The sequence below is a fragment of the Triturus cristatus genome, chromosome 5_1, assembly GCF_964204655.1.
Source record: "Triturus cristatus chromosome 5_1, aTriCri1.1, whole genome shotgun sequence".
Lineage (NCBI taxonomy): Eukaryota > Metazoa > Chordata > Amphibia > Caudata > Salamandridae > Triturus > Triturus cristatus.
In genome coordinates, this window is record NC_140587.1 from 390,354,116 (window position 1) to 390,380,986 (window position 26,871).

General features: G+C 43.4%; 1 protein-coding gene and 1 pseudogene across 1 annotated transcript in view; one reads left to right on the forward strand and one right to left on the reverse strand.

Annotated features, from left to right (window-relative positions):
- The window catches only part of LOC146830921 (uncharacterized), a 250,207-nt gene that overhangs the window by 118,344 nt on the left and 104,992 nt on the right, over positions 1 to 26,871 (forward strand). The window lies entirely within an intron of this gene.
- LOC146830922 (uncharacterized) lies at positions 11,180 to 12,292 on the reverse strand (annotated as a pseudogene).

Genomic DNA, 26,871 nt, shown 5'->3' on the forward strand with positions numbered 1-26,871 from the left:
GGCCCCTCTTATCGTGCCCCGGTTCCAGTGTTTGGCGACAGGGTACACGAACAGTCATTTTACCTCCACTTCCTGGTCGCAAGGATGACAGGTACATCTCCATTGACAATGTCAAACTACAGCGAGTGGCCGATTCTTCTTAGTATGACTCCAGCGGTCTCTTGCCCTGCGATGCTGAGAAATTCTGTTTTGGCTCCGGCTCCTACCACCATGCCTAATGTTGCCATCGAGATGCATACAGTTACTGATCATTTGTTGCTACCACCGGCTGGTGGTCTACCTGAAGATACTGAGTATGCTTATCCTGCAGATGTAACATTACCTGTTTTACAATCAACTGCAGTTACCCAGTCACGTTTTTTCTTTGATACTAACTCTATGACTTCCAGGGCCCCATCAAAAGTTTCTATTTTTCTGTTTGGTTTAAAAGACATTTTTTGATTCCCCCTTGGACTTAAATTTGGCTAATGCTCATATGTATTTTTTTATTTATGTCCATCAGATTTGTTGTGGTATTTTTTCGTCTTGTGAACGGACACTACCTAAAAGAAAGATCTACAATTAGACTAATTGATGGAACTTTGGCCCCTCATCACACATCATGAAGAGAGACCAGACTTTTGTGAATATTACTGCCTGGCCTGTGTTAGATGGGATTGTGTGGGAGTCTGTTCCATTTCAAATTCATGGACCCACTGAGGTTATTAATGTTCCAAATGTATTTCGTGTTTCTATGGGTAATGTGGTTAAATAAAACATCCGCTCTGATGATTGGGACGTTCAGGCCATAGAAGCACTGTTTTCTGATTTGAAATATTATGCTGCTTTTGATGCTGACGATTTGTATTTAGACATTGCTAATTACGGAGAGTTGGTTTGCTATCAACATTATGGCAATCATTTCCTACATAAAGCCAATACGTTTCGTAATTTTGTAAATTATACACTATGGGAACATTGTCCAACGCCAATGTTAGGCAGCTCAAGCACATTGGTGAACAAATTTGCCTATTTTACTGATTTCAGTGTTTCAAAACCTGCCGCCTTTTATTTTAAAATGGCAGCGGAGTCTGCCTCGTAGGTTAGGCTGACACAAACTAAATTATTATATTCCAAATCCTTTATGGATGATTTAGCGGTCAGGGGTTATGATCTGTGGAAAGATACTATTGATCTTAAATCTGTTTGGGGTTCTAAACCATGGCAGGTACAAGGAACAGAAGCTTTACATCATGCCTGCCTCATCCCGAACCACATATTGTTATTGAATTCGACTATTTTTCAGACCACCTGTTTTGCATTGGCTACTTCTAAAAAGCTGAATTCCCCCTCTATTCCAGATCTGGGTGCTTATTAGGGGTGGGCGGAATTTGCGTAATCGCGTTACGCAAATCTCCGTGAAACGGTAAAAAATCTCCGCGAACATGCAGAAATTCCGCTAACACGCTGAATTGCATGTTCGCGATGCTTTTTTCCTGTTCACAGTTGCTGTTTGCGTGCTCGGGGAGAAATATCTCGCAAACACGCATTTTGAGAACGCGAACAAGAAAAAATTTTGCGAAGTCGCGGAAAGCAGCATTTTGGGCAATTTTGCGTTCTCCGCGGATCGCGAAATTACCGAAATTCCGCAAATTCCGCGAGCGGAACGGAATTTACCGCCCAGGCCTAGTGCTTATCCACATTGGGATAATCATACAGATCTGTCCCTTGATGCGTTGCAGTCATACATTACTAACACATCATTCAATATTTCCAAATTAAATTCGGAAGGATAGTTGACTTGGCAGACAAGCTCAGATTCCTGTCAACATAGTTTTTTGGGTCTGCAGCCTGGGTATACGCAGGTTCGAGTAGACCCCCGCTTTGAATCTTCTCATTCTGTTACTACCTACTCAGTTGGGAAGTTATGCCAGTCTTGGCTGCAACACTCCACCTTGGCATCTGTTAAAGTTCATTTATCTAAATTACATGACAAAATAGATTTGAATGATTTTGTTAGAGGTCCTGTGGTTGGCAAGTCCAATAGATGGGTGTATGCTATGTATAACGAAGTTTGGAAGTTATCACAAATTGAAGCTACTTCCAGCTTGAGAGCTATTGATCAAGCTAATATCGAAAAAGTGCTAGCGGTTATAGATAATAGCATTAACACCCTTTCTTCCAGAATTTACACATTAGATAATATTGTTTCATCTGTTGTTGATATCGTGCAAGATGATGTGTCTGTTTTGTATCATGGTCAGAATCAATTGCGTTCTATAATGCAGTTTGCATGGACATTGCAAACGTTAAAAACTGGGAAAGTCCCCTGGGACTACATGAATACTTCATCATTATTCCTTCCTTTTAATCTAACTGCGAAACAACAATTCATGTCCATGAAAGATGCAACATAATCATTACTGCATATTGAAAAGTTAGAACCTTTGCCTTTCTCAGTGGCCGAATTGAACTCAGCTGTGTGGCTTATCCACGGGTTAATCATATTGCCATTTCCTTTATTTAAATTCAGTTTGTGCATGAAACATTATGCCCAAGGCAGATATGAAACATTGGGTACTGCTTTCCTGCATGAAGTATGGTCACTCCCATTTACATACAGGTGCATGAGAGAAGGTAAAGAAGTTTATTTGAAGGGTGAGGAATGGTCTTCCACACCTGATCATTCTGTAGTCTGTAGGCACATCCAATTGCATGGCGCGTGCAATGTGCAAGCGCCTAATTCAGCATGCGTCCTGAAAGGGATTCCAGTGCCAGCTATTACACCATCTTTCACGTTGTTAGCTAACGGTAGTTATTTGCTTTTAAATAATGAGGCTTGCTGTGGGATGCTAGTGGGAATTCCTTACATTGTGACTGTATCACAGAGAGTAGTCTGCTGTAAAAATGTCCTTTTCCCACCCCCGCATGGGCAGCTGGATGTATCCATCTGGCCTTCCATTCCAACCTTGAAAGCAGAGTTCAACAAGATGAGCAGAATAAGGGCTCTATTGTCTCAAAAAGAAGTCGCTCAGACTTCGTCCCGTGAAACATTTGTCCTTCACGTAGCCAACACCCGTACTGCGGTGCAGGTGCTTTTAAATACTGATCTCCCACTTCATTTTGGTGCCCTGATTCAAACTATATTTAACGCCTCGTCAACGACTGGCTTGGCACTTTTTTTCAAAATTGTGGGCTCCGGCCTCGTGACCACCTTCCAAACTATTTTTGGTGTGATCCCGGCCTTTTTTCATTCTATTTTTTACAGCGTCTTTGGAGGGCTCCCGTTGATTCTCACCCTCACGGCTGGCGTGCTGTTGTTGGTCTGCGTACTGCGCAATGGCTGCACACTTTGTGTCACGCGACAGCCTGTCCCGGCTGCTCCATCTTTGTAACCGGATTCTTGAATATTATGGAACTTTACCACTGGCTACCCTGAGCATAGCCTATGGATTATCCTTCCGGTTTGCCTACTTTACATGCGTACAACCTGTTTTTCATTGCCTAGATTGAACTTTCGAATGGGCTCTGGATTTGTGCTTGTCAATCTCGGTGTCTCCTGCCCCGGATTATGATCGACTGATGAGTCCATTAGTGGCTCATGAGTTGGACTGTTCTGGTGTTAGGATTATGGCCTGTGGAGCGGCACATGGAGTCCTAGGGAATTGGGACATCGGAACGGCAGCGAATGACTTCTTGGCACGAAGTTATTTAGAAGAACACGCCAGTTGTCCTTTGAACGTGCTAGAGGCTCCAGTGGCTTATTAGACTGGATGGCGGACACTTTTGCAACTCGTTCCAATGACTTCCTTTTGGAAGCTGTTGCTACGTACTGTGCTTACACATTGATAGATTAACTTCATTATCGTCCAGCTTCCCTTGCACAAACCACACATTTATTTTTGTGTGTTCCAACATCTGGTCTCGTTGAGCCTTTGCATGATGTATTGACTTACCATTTTCTTTTTTTCCCTTCATTTTGATTTTTTTTACGTTTTTTTCGAACTTTCACTCCTCTTTATTTGGATTTCAAATACATGCACTTGGTTCCGCTCTATCAAACTTGAACTCTGCGTTCCTTTTTGTATCCCTATTTGTTCATGGTCCGATCAAGGGCGGGTGTAGTGAAGGCAGCGATTTAGATGCATACATTGCTATGTTAGCATAAGCGCATTAGATTTTAGAAAGCCATCTTGCCACTTTTGATGCTTTTGCACACGACTCTGCAGCGACATGTTATTATTTGAAAACTGCTTGCTTGCCTTTTCTTCACATGAGCACTGTCTGTTGTTCACATCCCTAGACGTGCACTGCGACCTTGGTCTGAACATTGTGTGCAAAACACTCTGAGCCGCCAGACAATGTGGGCCCGATTCACAGAACTAACTTAAGACAAAATCTTAAACTTACTACCATTTTGGTATTCATAGAATGCACTTACTGCTTTTGGTATTCACAGAATGCACTTACTACTTTTGGTATTCACAGAATGGATTTACGGCTACTAACTTTATGTCCGCACTCGGGCCGGAAATGCCGGCCCGGAGGCGGAGCTTCCGGCCCGGAGGCGGGGTTTCCGGGCCGGAGGCGGAGCTTCCGGCCCAGAGGTGGAGATTTTGGCCATGGCTAAATCTCCGCCACTGGCCGGAATCCCCGCCTCCGGGCCGGAAGCTCTGCCTCCGGGCCGGAAATTCTGGCCCGGAGGCAGAGCTTCTGGCCGGAGTGCGGACGTAAAGTTAGTAGTCGTAAATCCATTCTGTGAATACCAAAAGTAGTACGTGCATTCTGTGAATACCAAAAGTAGTAAGTGCATTCTGTGAATACCAAAAGTAGTAAGATTAGGATGTTGTCTTAAGTTAATTCTGTGAACCGGGCCCTGAATGTTTTTGAGTTCAGGTTGATCGGCCCATTCTCTAGCCATAATATGCACACAGCTGCAAATACCTGAATGTCGAGAGCCTTTAATAATATAGTTTGCATGCGTTAGAAACACATTCTGGAGAAGGACATTTCCAGGCGCAGAGCAAAGCTGATCCTGTGATGTGATTCACCTACGCTGATCTTTACGGTATGGGGTTCCCCATTCAAGCCTAGAGACCTTCTATTAATATAATAATACTAGCCTACTAGCTAAGGGAAGGTGGCTGTAATCCACTGTCATTTGTAATATGATTTCTCCCTTCATGTTCTATGGTATTGTAACAATGCTGATGGTTTTACTTATAATCATTTGTCTACTTATGTTAGCCAAAGTACTGCATCTTAGGACACGTAGTTTATAAAATAAACCTTTTAAACTTTACCGTGTCTCTAATTACTCTTGTAGTGGACTGATATGAGAATAATAGCGAACAGGTATTTATGATTCCCACCATTCCTGAGAGTACTCTAAGTCGCTTGTTCTGGGTTGTCTATACTTTGGGACCTCCGAGAGAATACGGATAACGAATGGAACACTGATGCTGGTCAGATAGGGGTTCTAGGTACTGAGGTGAGTTTTTGGTACACCACAATTCACTGAGGTCCTGGTTTCCTGCGCATCGTTCTGTGCATGAGCAGAATCCCTGCAACAAAATCTTGCAATGCTCCACTACCATGATTTCAGGTATATTTGTTCAACAGGCCTAAATGGGTCCCTGTAGCCGGCCCACGCTCAATCGCAGTATGCCTCAACTTGTGACTTTGTCCTGGCACAACCAGATATCCACAGTTGGCGCTCTGTGCCTTTTGGGGCTATTTTTGGTGAAATCTTTAAAATTGCATATCTCTGACTCTGCAGAATGGAGTTTTGTCATTTTGGTCTTGTTTTATTTATTACATTTTATTCTATTTTCCTGGATTGATGTAGGATTTTTCTTGTGCTATATTTTCATATTAGTGTTTGTAGTGCTAAATAAATACTATAAACATTGTCTCTAATTTAATCCTGACTGTTCTGTGCCAAGGTATCAGTGAGTTGAGCAAATGTTAATTTACAGTTTGTTTGTGCCACAGCCTGACACGGATAGTGGTTCCTGCTTGAGTCGGATTTCACCCCCCTCAACCAGTAAGCCGATTTCTCATACTTTTATAACATTGATTTTATGTATTTATCTTTTCACCTCTTTTCATTTTTATAATTTTATTTAACATTATTACCTAAATGGTTTTAAGTTAAGTCCCTACTACTACTTTTATCTATGGGAGGGTGTTTTGGTACCAGTAGTTGGCCAATTGTTTGTTTTAGTGATAACTTACACTCAACGTTTGTGAATACCTGAAAGTAGTACATTTACTTAAAAGTGTAAACGTACTCAAATGTGTAAGTTAACGTTGTGAATCAGGCTCTGATTTTGTAAATAGACAAAAGTAATAAAGTTACTTAAATGTGTAATAGTAAACTTACATGTATAACTTGCTCATATGTATAAGTTACCTTTGTGAATAACCCCGATGTTTACTAATTTTTCATTGTAGCACTAGAACAAATAGTGCACCAAGTAGTGCTTTCATTGTGCAAGGCTTTTGCATTGCGAATATATTAAACATAATATCAGAGCTATGCAGGCTTTGACAGATCCAGGTTTAGTTCGACAGAAGAATGAGGTTTCAGAGGCATTTTGCTGCCAAACTACTAACCCTGGGTGGGTAACTCCGCTCCGCCAGCGGAGTTTGCGGATTTCTGCCTACTCCGTGCTCCATTGCGAACGCAGAGTTTGGGCAAAACTCCCCTCCGTGGCGTAGTGGAGTTAGCTAGCCCCTCCACCCTCCCAAATTAATCAAAAATTCAAAAAGAAGGCACTTACCTGCGTGGCTGCCTCCTCCTCTGCCTGGCCGCTCTCCTTCCTGCTCCTCGCCATCCTTCTATGAAAAACCCTACGTTGTAGGTCTAAATTAAAAAAGAATCCACTTACCTGCCTGGCTCCCTCCTCCCCCGCCTCCTACATTGTATGTCTTGCGCATGCGCGCACGAGCAAGACGTACAATGTATGAGTTTTTTCATAGAAGATGGACGTCGAGGAGCAAGAAGGAGAGCGGCCTGCAGGGAAGGAGGCAGCCACGCAGGTAAGTGCCTTCTTTTTGAATTTTTTATTAATTTAGGAGGGGGGAGGGAGCAGAGCATAGATCCACTGAGTTTTTGTCAAACTCTGTGGAACTACACGTAGAGGCACTACGCCAGCTCCGCCAGCCCTTAAAACTACACTAGTTTGAAAAGGCATGATACAGAAATATAATGCCTACACAAAGGGGGGAGGCAGGTGTACGGCCTCTGCATAGGCACCACCATGGAGAAAAAACACTGTTTGGTTACACACAGAGATATCTGCATGATAGCATTAACCAATTGAGATTTCAGAACATAAAATAATGTCTTTAACACAGATTACTCTAAATTGCATTTATTTTCCATTTAAGGTGTGTGTTATATGTTGTATGTATTCACCTGAAAGTGAAAGAGCAACAAAATAGGAATATTTGTTGTGTTTTGTTACCACTCTGGCCTGACCCTCATCGCACTCAGTTCCCATGCGTGTTTATGCATTTCAACCTCTGGATGACCTGTAAAAAACTCCCTAAGAGGCTGCCAGTAAGGCCCCATCTCTAACACAGCTCATCACATATCAACTAAAGAATTGTGTGTGTCCTGGAAGGTACAGCAGCAGCCGAGCCAAGACGTACAGCGCGGTGGGGTGAAGTCCTTTTAGCCCAGTGGGTTTGCAGGCCTGAAGCTCAGGAATGACGGGTGGGTGGATGCCTGGCTATTTCTCGTCCTTTTGGCTAGTGGGACTGGTCTCATTACCACACTCACTCTTTAAGCTGTTTCGTGGTTTCCCAGCACTTTATGCTTGCTTTGTTTACCTGTCCTGCTGACTGTTTCATCAAGGTCTTTCCCGCAAGGAGCTTAGTACAGTCAGTGCAGTGCAGAGTAACAGTGGCACAATGTCTATATACATCACGCCTGTGTACTCACAGCAATGTGCCCATGTGTTTAGAACTACCTTTAACCTTTCTCAGCCCTTATGATGTATAAATAAGTCGTACAAGGCATAGAAATAGATAGAAAGACTAGCAAGGAAAGGGTTAAAAACCTAGTCAATTATTATCAGACATTGCCAGCATAAGGTGCTAAGACATACAGCTTATGCTACATGTTTCCCCAAAGGTGGCTTGAGGGCACCCTAAGTACAACTGTATTAATTATATTTCCCTGTTACTGACTAGAAGTGCTTTCAAAACACAATTTGCAACACATTTGCTGAAAAAATTCAAAACGCTCCTGGCTTGTTTAAAAGGCATTGTTTCTAGAATAATATAATACTTGATCATAGTCAGGTTGTTAAAGTGCCAAAGCCTGGCTCTCTTAAATTAAAACTTTAAGGTTTTAGCTTCTCATATGAAGATAGAAGTGCAGTGCAAGACCACTTACTTTGATTTCAAATGATTTTTCCAACACATAAGGCTTCTGAGCTACAGCGAAGTTTCACATCTTGCAGTAATTCCTTTATGCAGAAGGTCGCCGGTGGGTACTTCTGACACTTAATTTAAGGGACCAGGACTCTTTCAGCAACATATGTAAATGAAAAATAAAAAAATCACGCACGGGCTAAGAATAAAAAAATAAGGGGCATATCAGCAAGGCGAGGCGAGGCGATAAAATTATCGCCTCGTTTTCGTCCGAAAAGCGGCTATAATTTTGTCGCCTAATTAGCAACCTCACGCTAACGCGTGAAAACTTGCGTTAGCGTAGGAATTCCTAATGCCCAGCTTTGCAGCTCTAATGAGATGCAAAGTGGGCGTTCCTGACCTGACATGACAGGAGAAATATCGCTAAGCGACATTTCTCCTATCATCAAGCCCCACGCTATGAAGCATAGCGGCAAGAAAAGTAGCGATAACCCCTGTTATCGCTACTTTCCTTACGCCTGCTTCAGGACTGACTTAGCCATGATATCCTATGGAAGGTGGATATCATGGCTAAGTTTGTGAGTCCCTATCATCAAACTAACGCCACATTGCGTGAGATTATCGCTGGGTTTCCAGCGATAATCTCACGTTAGGCAGTTAGCGTGAGGATTTTTATCGCTTTTGAGATAAGCGTTGCTGATAACACGCTATCCCAGCGATAAAAATCCACGCTAACCGGCAATAATTATCCTAGCGCTAAGTGCGCTTATCGATAATTATCGCCGGTTGTTGCTGATATGCCCCTCAGAGCGTCAACGAGGCAGTGCTGCTGTTGACAGCTTTAATGTTCTTCAGTGACCTTTGTCAGCCCAACAAGAGAGCCATGTCCTTATTTGATCCTAATCTTTCTAAAACATTCTCGTGGAGAAAACGCTGAATCCGAGGAGAACGTGTATTTCTCATTCTAACCCACAGGCAAGAGGCTGTTCAACAAATTAATGATACTCCTTGAACACAGACAGAAAGATCCAATTCTCCTGCTCTAACAAAACAGAGAAGGAATCCAGTATCGAGCTTTCACATATTTTCATACCATGTAATGTTATGTTATGTTTAACTTGTTTGGCCACATGAGGTATCCACATCAAATTTGCATCCTTTTTTCCCAACACCCTGAGGATTCTAAAGGTACCCAGGGCTTGTAGATTCACCTGGAGTGGACCTAGAAATTAGTCAAAATACAGCAAAAATTTTGGGTTTTTCAATGGGAAAAAGGTGCTGCAGAATAAAGCATCTAGTTTTTTCCCTGCAAACGGTATCAACAAAGGGTTTGTTGTGCTGAAATCACAATCTTCTCAGCTTTAAGGGACATGCAGACTTTAGTCAGAAAACAAAACTTTTCCACACAGTTTTGGCATTTTACTGCTATTTTTTGTGTGCTTTCAACCTCTTTCCAGTTAGTGGTAGAAATGGGTGTGAAAGCAATATTGGATCCTGGAAAGTTATACATTTCTGAAAAGTAGACAAAATTCTGAATTCAGCAAAGGGTCATTTGTGTAGATCCTTCAAGTTTATTTTTTATAGAAAATAACAGCTTTTTAACTGTAATTTATTCTAAGTATGTCAGGTTATTGAAAGCAGTATATCATTATGTCTGCGGGACCCGTCTGGTTGCGGGGATATATAGGATTTGTAGGTTCACCAAGAGATCGAGGAACCCAGATCCAATAACTGAGCTGCGTCTTGCAATAGTTTTTATTGTGTACCTGGTATATAGAAATTAATTTGGCAATATATAAAGATTGAAAAATAGGTACCAAGGAAACCTATATATTTCCGAAATGGGAACAAAATATAAACTTTACAAGCAGTGGTTATTTGCACATCTCCCAAATTGTGGGTACCCATCCAAGCATGTGAATTAGAGGTCATTTTTTCGAAATTACTTCTTTTTTACAAACTGTCTTACATTTGGATGGCAGAAATGCAAAGAAAGTCAATTGGTGATAAAAATGATACCTCACTTGTGTGGGAAGGCCTGGTGCCTGTGTCAGGAAACAGACTAAAGCGCAGCGTGGACACATCACATTTTTCCAGTGAAAACCAACACTTTTCTTGCAATGTGCATAGCTGTGGAATTTGAACCATAGCTCAGCTGGCACCTAGAGAAACCCAGCAAACCTATACATTTTTTTAAAACTAGACACCCAGAGGAATCCAGAATGGAGTACCTTGTGTGGCTGCCACCAGGTTCTGTTACCCAGAATCCCTTGCAAACCTCAAACTTTGTCAAAAAGAACAAATTTTCCTCATATTTCTGTGATGGAAAGCTCTGGAATCTGCGTGGATCCACAAACCTACACCCACTCAGAATTTCCCGAAGCCTCCCAATAACAATGGTACTTCACTTGTGTGGGTAGGCCAGGTGCCCGTGACAGGAAATTGCCCAAAAAGCAACTTGGACACATCACATTTTTCCAGTGAAAACTGACCTTTTTTTGCACTGTGCCTAGATATGCATTTTGAATGGTGAACAGCCGTTAGTACATGGCTATTGCACCGCATATCATTACAACGCAAGCGTAACAACACATGCGCTGTAACAACGCGTAGCCTTTACTACGCATGTTATTACATCGCATGCGCTGTTACAATGCAAGCGTTGTAATGCGATCCACATCGTTGTGAGGAAACTGAGGCTCTTCCATTTGCCATGTGCCAAACATGGCAAGTGTGCCATGGAAATCGGAAAGACAGAGTATAAGCCACGCTTAGAGTGGCCAGTGGCAAGGTACCGTAGCACTGAAGCATGCGGTTACGAAGCAGCTGTAGCTGGGCCGGGTTGTGAATGACCACAAGAGGGGCAGCCATTTCTGAGCAGGCAAATCAACAGGAAGACCCCGGCAGCTAAGGCCAGTATTAGTGGCAACCCACCAAAGACACTGGAAAAAATAGAATGAATAAATGTCGGGATCACACCAATTATAGTTTGGAAAGATGTTACAAGGCCAGAGCCCAGAGTTTTAAAAAAATTAACCAGCCCTGTTGTATGCGAAGCATTGAAGACAGAATGAATTAGCTCACCAAAATGTTGTGGGAGGTCAGTGTTTAAAAGTGCTTAAACTTCTGTTCTTGTATTAGCCACCTGCAGGACATAGGTCTCACGGGCAGAAGTGAGAGAAACTTCTTTCTGGGACAATAAAGCTCTTATTCGGCTCAGCTTGTCGAACTCTGCCTTCAAGGTCAGAATGGAAGGCCAAATTTAGATATCGGGACTCCCACGAGGTGGAGGAAACAGCACATTTTTGCAGCAAACTACAGGCTGTGACACAGTCACAATGTACGGTATGCCTATTAACATGCCACAGCATTTTTCATTATTCAGAATTATATAACTGCCGTTAGACAACAGTATGAATGTTGGCTTAATCAAGGGGAAAGGGTTTCCTTTTAAAATGCATGCTAAATTAGGTGCCTCTAAATTACAAGCGCCGTGCAATTGTATATTTTTGCACACAAGGGAGTGTCCAATGGAAGAATCACAAGACTCACCAGTCAGATACACCTCTGTGTCATCACGCAAACGTCTAAACGTGAAGGGGAGTGACCACACTTCATGAAGGAATGAGTTTCCTAATGGTTCATAGCGTCCTACGGGAAAATGTTTCATGCATGATGTAAATTTAAATAAGGAGAACGGCAGTGTTATAACCCCATGAACGTGCCAAACTGCAGAGTTTGTTTCCGCTACTGAGAATGGTAAAGGGTCTACTTTTTCTATTTGTAAAAGGGTATAAGTGGCATCTTTCATGGACATAGACTGTTGTCTTTCAGTCAAATTAAAAGGCAAAAACAAAGAGGACACGTTTACATAGTCCCACGGCACGGGACCCATTTTAAGCATCTGCAAGGTCCATGCTAACTGCATAATAGAGCGCAATTGGTTCTGACCATGATATAACACAGATACATTTTCCTGTACAATATCAACAACAGAAGAAACATTATTGTCCAATGTGTATATCCTGGAACAAAGGGTATTAATACTGTTATCTACCACAGCAAGAACTTATTCAAGATTAGCTTGGTCTATAGCCCTTAAAAGTGAAGCGGCTTCAATTTGAGACATTTTCCAAATTTCATTGTAAACTGCATATATCCATCGTTTAGGCCTTGGGCCAATTGGGCCTTTTATGAAATCTAATAAATCCACATAATTCGATAACATTGACAAATGCTGTTTAACAGAAGCTAAGGTAGAGTATTGTAACCATGTTTGACATAATTTACCAACAGAATATGTTGTATCTGAATTTCTTGTTGAAAAACGTGGATCAGGCCTATCCTGTGTATCACCTGGAGCCCTGTTATGGAAACGCATTTGGCATGCATCAGCACTGGTCTGCCAAACCAACCACTCCATACAGTCAAGATTCAAGATATTAACTGTTGCATTTGTAAATAAAGACTGCAACTCCTCAAATGTGTAATTGGTAGTAACATTCCAGTCTCGATATTTGGCAAGGGAAGGAAGAGCAGGAGTCTTCAGTTTATCTGTAGCTAAACCCAGACAAGTAGTCTGATAGATAGAATCGTTTAAACACAGTATTTGAGTTGGTATAAGACATGCACGATACAAAGCTTCTGTGCCCTGCACCTGCCAGGTTTTGAAACCCCAAACTGATTTCAAATCAACTATATTTTTCCAGTGTTCATAGCCACCCACTGCCAATTTAAGGATGAAGGAATCAGAGTATAACAATTTAGTGTGGGTAAGCATAACTTTCGTATTTGATTTAGAATTCAAGTTAAAATAGTAAGATCCAGGGTTTGACTTATCAAAACTCGTTAAATATGTAAATTTATCCAACAGGATATTAGAACTCCCTATTGGTGCGAGGCAATGTTCCCTTTGAGTGCAATTAAAAACTGCTCTAAAAGTAGTTGCATTATGCAAATAATGGTGGCCGTAATGCTGATAGCAAAATAAGTCAGCATAATTTGCAGAATTCAAATACAAGTCTGCAGCATCGAGTGCTTCTTAGTATTTTAAATCGGAAAACAGAAATTGTATTGCCCGCACATCCCAGTCATCCGAACGTATGTTATATTTAACCACATCACCCATTGAGACACGAAGTACATTTGGAACATTAACAATCTCTGTCGGACCATGAATTTGAAACGAGACTGTATCCCACACTATGCCATCCGTAACTGGCCAGGCCGTAATGTTGACGGAAGTCAGGTCCCTCTTCATGATGTGCGATGAAGAATGCGGGGCCAAAGTTCCATCTACCAGTTCTACCGCAGAGCGTTCTTTAAGGTAGTGTTCATTGATAAAAAGAAAAAATACTGCCACAAATCCAATGGACATAAATAGAAAAATAAGGATGAGCACAAGCCAAATATATATCCAAGGGGGAACCAAATAAGTGTGTTTAAACCAGGAGAGAAAAATTGCAAATTTTGTTGAAGTCAAAGTCGATGTTGAATGAGAGTCAAATGAAAAACGCGACTCGTTCCTGTCTGTTGCATTTAATCCAGGCAAAGATTCACTTATAGGGTAAGTATAATCTGGCTCTTCATTGGCAGCTGTGGACTGTTGGACCAGCAAAGGATTAGCAACAGAGTCCATCTCTATGGCAGTGTCAGGATTTCCTGGAATAGAGGCATACGATGAAGCCAGTGGCAAACTATTCAGAATCGGCCAGATGTTGTAGCTTGACATTGTCAATTGAGACGTATCTGTTGTCCTTGCGACCTGGAAGTGGTGGTAAAATTGCTGTACGAGTTTTCTGCACGCCCAGCACTGGAACCGGAGCTCGATATGATGGACCAAATTCTTTTTTGTTCTCCACCTTCTCTCGAACCAGTTCTCCAACTTTAGGCAGCCAGCCGATAACTGGAATCTGCAGTGCACCATCAGCAGCAGCAGGTAAATGTTATTTTACAAGACTGTCTCTTGTGTATTGTAGGTTCTGTAATACAGCACAATGTTCATCTACGTCAAAAGGGACGGCTGCAGCCACCAAGTCTAGACCATCAAGGTCTGGCACAAACATTTTCATGCCAAAGAGCAATTCGTAAGGGGTCCGCCCACACAGAGGTCTTCTAGGGAGATTATTAAGTGCACGTTGTACGCTATACAAATGAGCGAGCCAGTTCCTGCCAGTGCCTAGGACTCTAGCCGTTAAGGATTGCTTTAAGTCATGGTTCATTTGCTCCACTACAGAATTACCCTCAGGCCGGTATGGAGACGAAAATTTGACCTGCACCCCCAAAGGCCGCATGGATTCTTTGTATGCCTTAGAGGCGAACGCTGGACCCTGGTCCGAATGTAAGGTGCCCACTGCAAAAATTCCCACAAAGACACGCAAATCCCTGACTACAGTTCGAGCGTCAGTGCTGCGTTGTGGCCAAACCCATAGAAAACGTGTGCATGAATCAACTGCAACTAGGATGAATTTACAGGCAGTATCAGAAGAAAATGGACCGCAGTGATCCAAATAAACACAAGCAAATGGTCTATTGGATTTGCATAATGGTGTTTGTGGTGGACGAGTCACAGTAGACGGCTTGATTTGCTGACAAATGTCACAAGAAAGCACATAAGTACGTGTTTGTTTATATAAGCCACGCCACCAGTAATGTTGTTGCAAGATACTGACTGTAGCAGACACACCAGCATGCGCCAAGGCCATGCCCTCGTGTGCTGCGATTCTCAGTGTAAGCCTACGGCCTGCGTTGGGAATCAACCTCACCAACGTTATTAATTGTCACATAGGGAACGTTATCAGGGTTTAAATGATAAGAGTATTTGGAAGGGAATCCTTTTGAATAATTACCTCCCTTCTCAGTAGCAGCTATAGCTTCCAAGATGTCATCATCAATCTTACTCATGGATCTTGTAACTGCTGCTGGGAATCAACCTCACCAACGTTATTAATTGTCACATAGGGAACGTTATCAGGGTTTAAATGATAAGAGTATTTGGAAGGGAATCCTTTTGAATAATTACCTCCCTTCTCAGTAGCAGCTATAGCTTCCAAGATGTCATCATCAATCTTACTCATGGATCTTGTAACTGCTGCTACTAAGCACGTGTCCACTGCTGACTTAGCTGCTTCATCAGCCAAGCTGTTACCAACCTCGTATACTCCTACATGTTGGTGGCCAAGAGTATGAATTACTTGTGTGAGCGGGTGGCATTCTTTCAGCTCTGCCACTTGAACCCATAGCATTTTATGCTTAATTGTCTTTGCTTTGGAATCACGGTAGTAATTTTGAGACCAAAAGAATGAATTGTCATTAAAAGATTGTACACAGTAAAAGGAATCGCTTACAATCAAAGTGGTCACATTAGGATCTGTAAACTCCATTGGGCAGTAGTCGTCGAGGGCCCGTATGTGAACCACACTGGACTTAAACTCGCCGATCACTATGGAACCAGCCACAGTCGCACAGGCTGCAGAATAAGAATACTTAGATCCAATCGTCGGTTGCACCGAACCGTCAGTGTAAATGATACAATGGTATTCCTCGAGCAGGTGCATAGACAGAGGAGCTGGATTAACCAATTCATATTGCAGTGACTCCTGAGTCTGTAACGAGGAATCATAGATAAATGTGACATCTGGAGATGTCAACGATGTAGCACATTGTATCCACCGTGGATGTAAAGCTTTGGAATTAGGAACATTCGCCTTTGTCACTGCTTCCAGAGCAGGATATGGTGTTACCACCAACATGCGCTTTCCTTGTGCCAGGGCACGTTCTTTCAGAATCGCCATCTGGACTGCCGTCAAGACTTTTTCGACTGAGGAAAACCTCAGTTCTGCCTAAGTGTACAAGTGTGACTTATAAGCAATAGGAACTGTGTCTCCTTCATTAAACGTCAAGTATTTAAAACCCACCGCTCCTGGGACGATTCTTCCCACCAGGTTAGTATGGTTGTCATGAGATAACAACAGTTCAGAGCCAAGTAAATCAGACTGCAAAGACTACAGTATATTTGTATTTTCCGGAAGCCAGCATGCTTTCGCAAATGTTGGTTGTATCAAAGCATAGAGAGGCTTGATACGCTGGGCATACTCTGGTACGTAAGTACGACCAAAGTTCAAGAAACCCAGCAAAGATTGCAATTTTTTCAGGGTTGTAGGAGGACGTAAATGTGCACACTTTTCCAGGAAGTGCATTGCCAATCCGCGTCCCTCATTATTGATCTTGTAGTCCAAGAACAACACTGCGAATTCAGCAATGTGTGATTTTGCAAAATTAAATTTGTATCCGTAGTCCGCAAACGCCACTATGATGCGGTCCACCCGACAAAGATGCGGATATAACTCGTCGTCTGTGAGATAAATGTCATCTACATACGAATACGCATCAGGTTCAATTGTGTCTAACAATAAGACCACAGGTGCGGCAAAAACACCCGGGCTGTTTTTATAGCTCACCGCTAACCTTTTAATTTGTTTTTGTTTGCCGCTATGTGTAAAAGCTGTCCACAAGGGGGACAGATATTAGCTAAAAAAGCCATTGGATATATCTAGGGTCGTTTTATATTTTTTCCGAACTAGACTGTCCACTAGGGCTGAACTATGGGTATTCTGTACCGCATTCACCCGACAATTAGAGTTTAAACGACGGTAATCCAAAATTATGCGGTCCGACCCGTCTGGCTTGGTTACGGTAAAAAGAAGGTTATTCATCGGTGACACGCATGTCTCAATTACCCCTTGATACTCCAATTGGTCTAGTATTTCCGCTACAGGAGCCTTTGCCTCCCTGTGGATGGGATATTGGGGTTGTGCCTGTGGCATGGACCGCAATGGAATCCTGTGATGGGGAGATGTTTTATCCCAACCCACCTGACCACGGTATAAAGCCGGTGCAAGCACTGAAGCCCACTGTTCTGCAAAATGTTGCGCATGCTGTTTCGAAGCGATAAAAATTCCAGAGATAGTGTGGGTATCGCCGTTTTCCATGGTGGAAAAGGCGATATCCTAGATGATAGGGCCTGCGGTCTCAGCCACAGAATCCACCCCCATGTTAAGTATGTCTTAGACGTTAAATTCCTGCGTTAAGGCATACTTAACGCGATTTAAAAAATTGCTACCCTTTCTTGTTAATATCCCGAAGCTGCCTTCGCCATAGTTTCCCTGGTTGGTTTCACAGCAAAGCCTACTTTGCATCTCATTAGCGATGCAAAGTCAGGCGTGCTGGAAACGGGCGCTAAGTCAGCAAAACACGCGATAGCGTGTCTTTGCTGATAAGGCGATTAAATTATCGCCGCTTTTTACCCAAAAACGGACGCAAAAGCAGTGATAATTTCATAACGCCACCTTGTTAATATGCCCCTTGGTATTTTAGACTAATGGGAATACTTCAGCTCCTATCATCAAATCAAAGCAAATGTTGATAAAAACAACATCCGCTCGCTACTAGCAGATAGGAAGCTCTATGCCAAGAGACAGCACGCCTGGCTTACTTTGTCATCTTACACAGAGTTAACTACCCAATCATCTCTGGGCATAGACATTAAACCAAAACTTAAGAGGGCTTTCATGAAATTCTGAATGGGATGTCTGCAGTCACACTCACAACTCCCCCTATGGAAGTGAGCAAACATGACGGGTTATGCAGACTTAGTGGTCTAGCCCCTGAGACTCAGAGTCAACAGATATGCATTTGCAAAGGCAACATGGAAGATCGGAAAATAATTCTTAGACCCATCTGGAATCAGAAAGGCCTGCGTAGCTGCAGGACAGCAATTTTAGCCTGCTCAATGGGACATACATGCATCTAAGCGGCAGACTTGTGAAATACCTGGAGAAACGTAACCAGATGCTGGGATTCAGGCAAGTCCAAGTCACATATCAACAGCCTAGCCACAGGGGGATCCAGATGCAACACCTAACCCTGGATGTAAGAAAGGAAGCAAAGGGACTGCCGTGCTTTTTAATGCAAAGACCAAGGCTTGACTGAACTAGAGAACTGAACTAGCGAAGGAGATGGTATGACTAATCTCTTCACACAAACAGATCCGGCCCTTACACTCAAGAGGCTGCGCTTCCTTCTGTATACTAGTGTTTAAAAATGTGGCAATGCTTTGAACTTTGAAAATAGCTGCAACCTACATTTTTGTATATGTCCATAATTTATTATATACCTGTGAGATTGCACTTTCTTTGAACCTTTTTAATGTTTGAAAATAGATGCAACCTAAATGTTTTAATATGTTTATTATTTTTTCCATACCTGTGAGATTGTACTTTTTTTGTACCTTTAGCACTTTAAAAACTAAAAGCCCTTTCTGGACTTTTGATAATCGACAAAATATGTTCACTTATTTGCACAGGTGCTAAGTACAGACTGGCTCATTTGTTGTCTATATGCCCTGCTGGGTCTGGATTCGCTACTATTTGCACTTGGTGCATTGCACTAATGTTTTTTAAGAACTGATCAGCATCTCTGAAGTTCTGTGCCGCTGGCGTTGCTCTAAAGTTTTTTAACTGTAAAACTTTCAATTAAAGGATCAATACATGTAATCAATCAATTAACATGGTAGGTGGGAAGACAGCTACATGCAAAATATTGCATTCTAACTATTCTGGCAGACAAGAACATGACCTTAAACCATCAGTTAACGTAAAGCAATCCGTACATGTTTTCTATCTACTCTTTATCATGAACTAAGGACAATGACAATCGCCATCCTCTCCTTTTTACGTCACTTAACATTGGAATACGGACGATATCATAGAGCAGAAGGGGAAGTGTGAGATAGTTGTATCTATATCTAAATTGGAAAGGTCACACTCCGTGTTTTTATCTGCCATGCTGTCTCCTGCATGTCAACGTGATATATGCCGCCTACCTGGGTGAAAAATATTTTCCAACATCTATTTGAATGCCTCTTGGAATGATGGTGCTCTGCAATTAAGCTCCAGTTGCACCTGTCAAGTAATGCTGCAATTACGAATTGTGAGACTGTGCTGGCCTTCTAAATCGTTCCTAATTATGCTAAGCCATTTCTACAGCCTGTATGTTTTTTTTTCTAATTGTTTTCTGCCAGTCCAAATCTAACTCTTTATCACCACCTGGTGGACGTAAGTGAGAACAGCAATGAAATAATTGCCAATTGGGAACTACATGCTGTTTCCGTCATAGGACTACCAATTTAAATTAACAAGTAATCCGCATTTATATGCAATATCATCAATTCAAAAGGTTCTGTTATGTTTGTCTTCTTTGTTTAGGAATACTTTATTGCATAATAAATAGAATACAATGCATTAAGGCATCCAATAATAGGTTCTAGAAGAAGTAGCATAAACTCCAAACAAAAGCATTGTGAAGCTGAAAAAGATGTGAATCAATATCACATAAGGCTTTACCACATATTCAAAATACTTTGCATCTAAGTCATCTTAGGTATGAAAAGAGCAATGGCATTTTATGCAATTTTAGAGAACGATAGAAGAGGCAGGTGGAGGAAAGAAGAGGAAAGGGAAGGAAAAAGGACATAGCCTATGTTAGACTTTTAACAACTTGCCAAATCTTACCGTCCTCGACAAGGTGTAACAGTTATGTACAGTGGCTGTGAAGGGTAACGTGAAAAATGTGAATGCACCCCTGTTTGCACCGGTGCAGAGTTCTCGATGTGATTTATGAGACTGATCATCAGTTTGCACAGACGCCCTCAATCGTCATTAGTGGGGAATCTGCCCATATTACATTTTTTATCAGCTGGCTGGGCCGAACTGGGACAGAATAAAGACTCGGAAACAATAAAGTAAAAGTGCCCGACGTTAGAGAAATAGGTAGCTATAAAGTGGCCTACATTAGCAAATCAGGGCAGTTTTGAACTTGTAAAGACACGCTGCACAGGTGTTTTGCAAGATATAGGCACCTGCACGTATTCGTGCGTGCTACAGGCACGTTTGTAGCAATCCCAGACAAATAACAAGCCTGCCAGACCATCAAGCAGGCCCACAAACAGCCAAGCATCCAGCCCACATACTGACCTGTCAGACCGGCACTGACAGATTGCCCTACAGATCAATCCGACCCTGTCCGTTAGTGCATGTTATTTCAAGTTGCTCCTGATTTCAACTTTGAATCATGTCACGCTCTGTCTCCACGTATTTTCAAAAAGGACCAAGTTGATATATCACGATAACGGATGAAAAATGTTAACTATACTTTTGTGTCATTTAGACATCAGGGCACGTGATTTCACACCTAAAACACACAAAGCAGAGAAATCTGGCTGCCTCGAGGGCACAGTTATGCGTGACATTTTTTTCTCGAGGGCATATTCTTCAAGAAACGGCCCTTGGGCAAAATTCTACAAGCAGCTGTTTCTGTGCCACATTCTCAATGAACTGCCAGCACCCGCAAGCCTCCCCATCTCGCAGCATTTCCCTAGAGTGGTCAGAAAACGTAACACGAACGTAATAAGGAAGCACGTCACGCATCTTGCAGTTGCACACATCCACAAAAAAGTGTTTGCATGTCACACTCTTAATGACCTTTGGAAAACTCGCTATTTCCCATAAACTATAACTCGCATCCAGAGTGTTGGTTAAATAACGCGCAGGCAAATTAGATGATTATAGCGCATGTAGCATCAATCATCAGTCGGTGATTAATTCGTCACACAATAATTGACCTGACAAATGTACTCTTACTCTACGAACTGTGACACTTAACCATATTAGGTGTGACATGTAATGCAGAGCAGTGTGACTAGTATATAATTTCAGTGGTGGCTGGTGACATTTGAAAATGCTAAGGCGTAAAATTTGTGTGCGGTACACTGTGGAAAGTGAGCGTAGCGAGCAAGCCCGAACATATCAGGAAGGGTTGGGGGTTCTCACCCCCCCCGAGGAAATTTTGAAAAAAGAGCGGCACAATGGTGCATTTTCAAGGATATTTCAGAAAGCAAGAATGTTATCCCCCTCTCTTGTATATTTCTTTCTCTGTCAACAACGCAGTCTACTCCCTACCTATATCGCTTTCTTTATCTCACGTATCCCTTGTTTTATCATCTTAGGGCCATATTATCAAGGACGGCGTTAAAATTATCGTCGCTTTAGCAGCAGGAAACTGCCGTTAAAGCGGCGATAATGGGCTTGATAATATGCCCTTCAGAATTCCAATAGAAGCCCATGTTCACACCAGAACATGGGCTTCTATGGGAATTCTCTGCGGCATATTATCAAGCCCATTATCGCCGCTTTTAGCGGCAGTTTCCTGCCCCTAAAGCGGCGATATTTTTAACACCGTCCTTGATAATATGCCATTTAGGGGCATATCATCAAGCACCGGCGATAATTATCGCTAAGCGCACTTAGCGCTAGGATAATTATCGCCGGGTAACGTGGAATTTTATCGTTGAGATAGCGTGCTATTAGCAACGCTTATCTCAAAAGCTAACTGCCAAATGTGAGATTATCGCTGGAAATCCATCAATAATCTCACAAAGTTTGGCGATAGCTTGTTTATAGGGCAGGGCAGACTTAGCCATGATATCCACCTTACATAGGATATCATGGCTAAGTCAGTTTTGAAGCAGGTGTAAGGCAGGTAGGGATAACAGAGGTTATCGCTACTTTGCTTGTTGCTCTGCAGGTTAGCGTGCCCATTGATAATTGGAGAAATGTCGCTTAGCGACATTTCTCCAGTTATGCCAGGGCAGGAACGCCCACTTTGCATCTCATTAGAGATGCAAAGATGGGCGTTGGGGGAAAGGGCGGTAATGCAAGGATTCACGCAATAGGGTGACCTACTGACCTTGCTGATTAGGCAATAAAATTATCGCCGCTTTTCGTCCGAAAACGGACGCAAAAGCGGCGATAATTTTATATCGCCTCCTTGATGATATGCCCCGCAGCCTCCCTACATTGCTCATCTTTTTTACATTACACACCTTCTCTACCTCACTGCAGCTTACTCTTACCTCCTGCTGTCTTCCACGGCTTCCCTATACCTTTCCCCTCTCTTTCTGCCTGACCTTTCTCTACTTCACCTCTCTCTGCCTTTATACTGTATTACATTTTTCTCTGCCCACGAATTAGTAAATCATCATCTTTCGATCTACCAAACACCAATGTGAAAGCGAGGTACAAGGCATGACAGAGCAAATCAAGAAGCCATAGATGACGGCATTGGGCAGATTAGGACATTGACGAGTAGTGCTTGGTGGCAATGCTCCCAGTGAATGGAATGTAAAGCAGTGGTTAGTGACTGAAGTGGAGAGCAGTGAGGGCAACAGATGACAGAAGTGGAATGAAACAAAGAGGCAATTTAATTACATTGGAGTGCAGTGTGGCATTAAGAATGAGACAGACTGGCTAGCAAAACATGAAGGAGACAGTACAAGTGGGAGGTGGACAGCAGAGAGGGAAGTGCAGCAGAGTGCAGAAGGTGATGAGGGGCATCTTGTCAGCAAGTTGTAATGGGATGACAGTGATGAGCATAACGCCAAGAGACAGTGAACAGAAGTTGCAAAACGCAGCGGGTATTTCCAAGCTGGAGTGAGTGACGGTAAAGGGAGACAGAAAGAGGCAGCAAGTGAAAGTGGATGGTGACAGGGCAGTCCTTGTTATCCCACACCAATGACGTTGTCCCTGTCAAAACTCAGTATATATCGCTTTCTCTATGGGACAGGGCTCTTTACCAACGCCCCTATCTATATTCTGTTGCAGTGTGTTGCAGTGGGGAGGGCTGAGAGTCTGTTGGCACTCTGTCAATGCCCTCGAGAATCCCAGACCTTCTGCTCACTCTGTTGACACACACGCACACACACGCATGCGCACGGACGCACACACGCACACACACACAACAGACGAAGATTATTGGGGAGAATTGCGGAAGAGATAGAGAGAGAGAGACACGCAGGTGCCACTCGTCTGCTTCTCAGATCTCTGAGGACAGACAGGCTCAGTAGGTAATTCAGACTTCAGGTGGAGGCATTGCACGAACAAGAAGCAAGGGAAATCTAACCTGCCTAATCCCACTAATCCTAGGGAACCAGGAATGGGAGAAATAGCAAGGGTAAGGGGAGCAAGACTACGGTGCCACATTAATGGGAACAGAAAGCCACACCACAAGCAATTACTGAAAACTGTCCTCATGTTAAAGTCTCCCACTGCCTCTGCTGCCTCAGACTGGGACTTCCTAACCTGAAAGTGAGTACAGATTTGTCTAATCCTTGATCTCGTTATGCACAACACGCTCTTTCACAGTTTCTAGTAAATTTTACGGCTAGCGATGGCAATGGAACACAGTGGGGTCGTTACGGCGTGTGGAATAGTTGCACGGCAGCGGATGGCAATGCTGGAAAATGCTGTAAGAGTGTTGACATAGTGAGAACAAGCAATTACACCGATGGCACTCGCTGTTCGTTGGGTATTCAGTGTGGGGTCGAGGATTGCAGCAAAGATGTAATACGGCCAGTTATTCTATGACAGAAACAGAAAACAGGAGTTAAAATGCCACGTCCCTCTACCTGTCTCTTACCTTTACTTACTCAGTGATGATTGAATTAAATAAATCAAGCCGCTGAGGTGAGGTGACCCAAGCACGAGCGAGCAGTAGACACTGTCTGGCAGTAGCAGCAGCACTGAACGCGAGGTGTCTGTGGTGCGGTCTGCTCCGACATCACCGTCACAGTCACGCTTGCTTCAGCACAGAAATGGGCAATCACTGTCTGCATGGCTTCATAAGCCATGACAGTGATTGGTCATGCTCGGTTACAGAGTGCCACCCACACGCGGCGCCCAATGCTCAGGACTGCGCGCCGGAGAGGCCTGGCAATGGCAAATGACGCTTGCCTCTCAGCCAATCCAGGCGCTGCTCCAACAGCGCCAGGATTGGTTTGAGCAGGGATACTCCCCGCTCATTAGGAGACCGGGGGCTGCAGCATGAAAAACCCTCAGTCTCCTAATGTGCTGCCTAGTGGGCATGTTCGGGCTGGTCGGAGAAATGATCAGCCCAAAACTGAACATGCGCACTCTCTTGCTGCTGCGCTAGACCACCACCACTGACCCTTGCTGCATGTTGTTGTGTCAGTCAAACCTGCTGCCAGAGCGTGCCCCACCGCCTTCAGAGCCATTGCACGCCTGACTGCCTCAGGCATGGCCCGGTGACCGTACGGCCCGGATTAATTATTCAAGTGGAGTAAGTTAAATTAGCTTAAACTGTTTAGGTTAATTTAGTGACACTGACAGCGCCCCGATTGTGTGTAGTGGGGCAACGCCCCAGCGCCCTAATGGACGCACCACCACTGTATAATTTGTAGGACAATCCCACAATTATATGCTGCTCTTACCTCATGTTCTGAATGAACATATACCACATGTAACACAAATTTACAAGTAGACATTGGCATGTCACACTTTTAACAAGCTTCCAATATCAGTTCTCCTACACAAAATGCCCCACTTCCTAACAATGGAGGTGAAATAGTAGGAAGATTTCCTAACCTCTACTGCAGTTGATGCTGTGTTGCATTGTGCTAGAAGGAGAGGGAGGGACTGCACCATATCTACACAACTGAACTATGGCATTGCCGCTCTCTTCCGGCGGGCTGGTGCTCTTTTAAGCTGCCTCGCACCATGCACATGCTGTTGACCTATAACAACTGGCAAGTGTGCAATGTTTACCTTAGTCATTGTATTGGAGGAGTACCTTGCAGTACAAAAAACTATGGAGACATACTTTAAAACCTTTCAAACAATGAATGTGTGCTTTAAAGTGCTGCACACATGCAACGTTTGAAAAGTTAGATGAAATAAAATTGTTTCTACAAGCTAATGCCAGCCTTAAGGAGGCATTATTTTTTTGTTGCAAAGCACTGTCTATGTCTATGTGGGGGTATTTATAGAGCGCACTGTTACTCCAGGGAGTGTCCTGGTGCTAAGAGCTGAAAGGGTAGCAGCAGGGGAAGGAAGGTTACGGGCATGAGTAGAACCAATTGCTGCAAGCCTGTGCATACGTCAATATTGATTGCAGAGTAAGTACTCTGTGTCATAAGTTATCTAATTATTGGAGATAACTTAGGACACAGAGAACTTATTCTGCAATCAATATTGACGTGTGCACAGGCTTGCAGCAATTGTGTGTGACCTCTGGTCTATAATTTAAGGTGTTCAGGGTTAACCCCCTCCTGTTGGCTACGTCTCACGTACACTATAGGAATAGAACACGCACACTTGTTGCAGGCGCCAATTCCTAACCACATACAGTCAAAACCCTAGACTGTCTTCATGAGTAGAGCCAAGTTTTCAGTTTCTTCCGGAACAGAGGTGTGGATTCAATGTTTCTCAGATGGAGGGGTATTTTGTTTCAGAGGGAAGTTCCGAGGCAAGAAAAAGCCTTGCCCCCTGTCCTAGACTTTCTAATCAGGGGGATGTTAGCTAGCATTAGTAGGTTAGGGGAACAGAGATTTCTTTGTGGGGCATAAAATGAAATCTTGCGTTTGCGATACCCTGATCTTGTCCCATTTAGAGCTTTCTGGGTAACGAGCAGAATCTTAAAGATTACTCTTTTCCTTACTTGGAGCCAGTGGAGACTCCTCAGAAGGTGGGACACATGCGCATTCCTGGGGAGCTCAAAGATGGTAAGGGCTGCTGCATTATGGATAAGCTGAAGCCTGTCCAGCAGACAACTAGGCATGCCCAGATAGAGGCCATTCCCGTAGTCTAACCGGGATATAATCAGGGATTGAATCACCTGTTGTCTGGCAGCTCTCGACAGAAAATATTGACATTTTGGCAGAAGACTCAACAGAGTAAAGCAGGTGCCTAGTACAGCATTAACTTGGGCATGGAATAGCAACTGGCTGTCAAATTTGAACCCCAGGTTTTTCACCATCGAGTAGTTCGCCATGGGGGCTGGAGCGTCCTCTGGCCAGAAGACCTGCAGCGGTATCTCTGCGCCCTTGCCAAAAAAGAGTAACTCTGTCTTCCCTGCATTACATTTCAACTGATTCACAGCGAGCCACCCGAAAACAGCTGAGAGGCAGGTACTAATTAACATACCAGGACAGAGTTCATTGTTCTTCCACGTAAATAGCAGCTGAGTGTCATCTGCATAGGACACAATTTTGGCTCCCAACAATTCAACCACCACAGCCAGGGGTGTTAGGTAGATGTTAAATAAGGTCGGACTCAAGGCTGAACCCTGCGGGACTCCAACCTTGAACAGACGAGATGCAGCCAAATAGGGATGGCACCAGACCTCCTGCCCCCTCCCCTCGAGAAAAGATGCCAGCCATTTCCAGGCCAGACCCCTGATGCCAATCGCGTGCAGCCGAGACAGGAGCATCTGGTGAGAGACCGTATCGAAAGCAGCCGATAGGTCTAACAAGATCAGCAATGCTCTCTCGCCTGCCTCCAGACTCACCCGAATGGAATCAACCACCTCCAGTAGAGCTGTTTGTGTGCAATGGTTAGGTCCGAAGCCTGACTGGCTAGGGTGAAGTAGGCAGTTTTT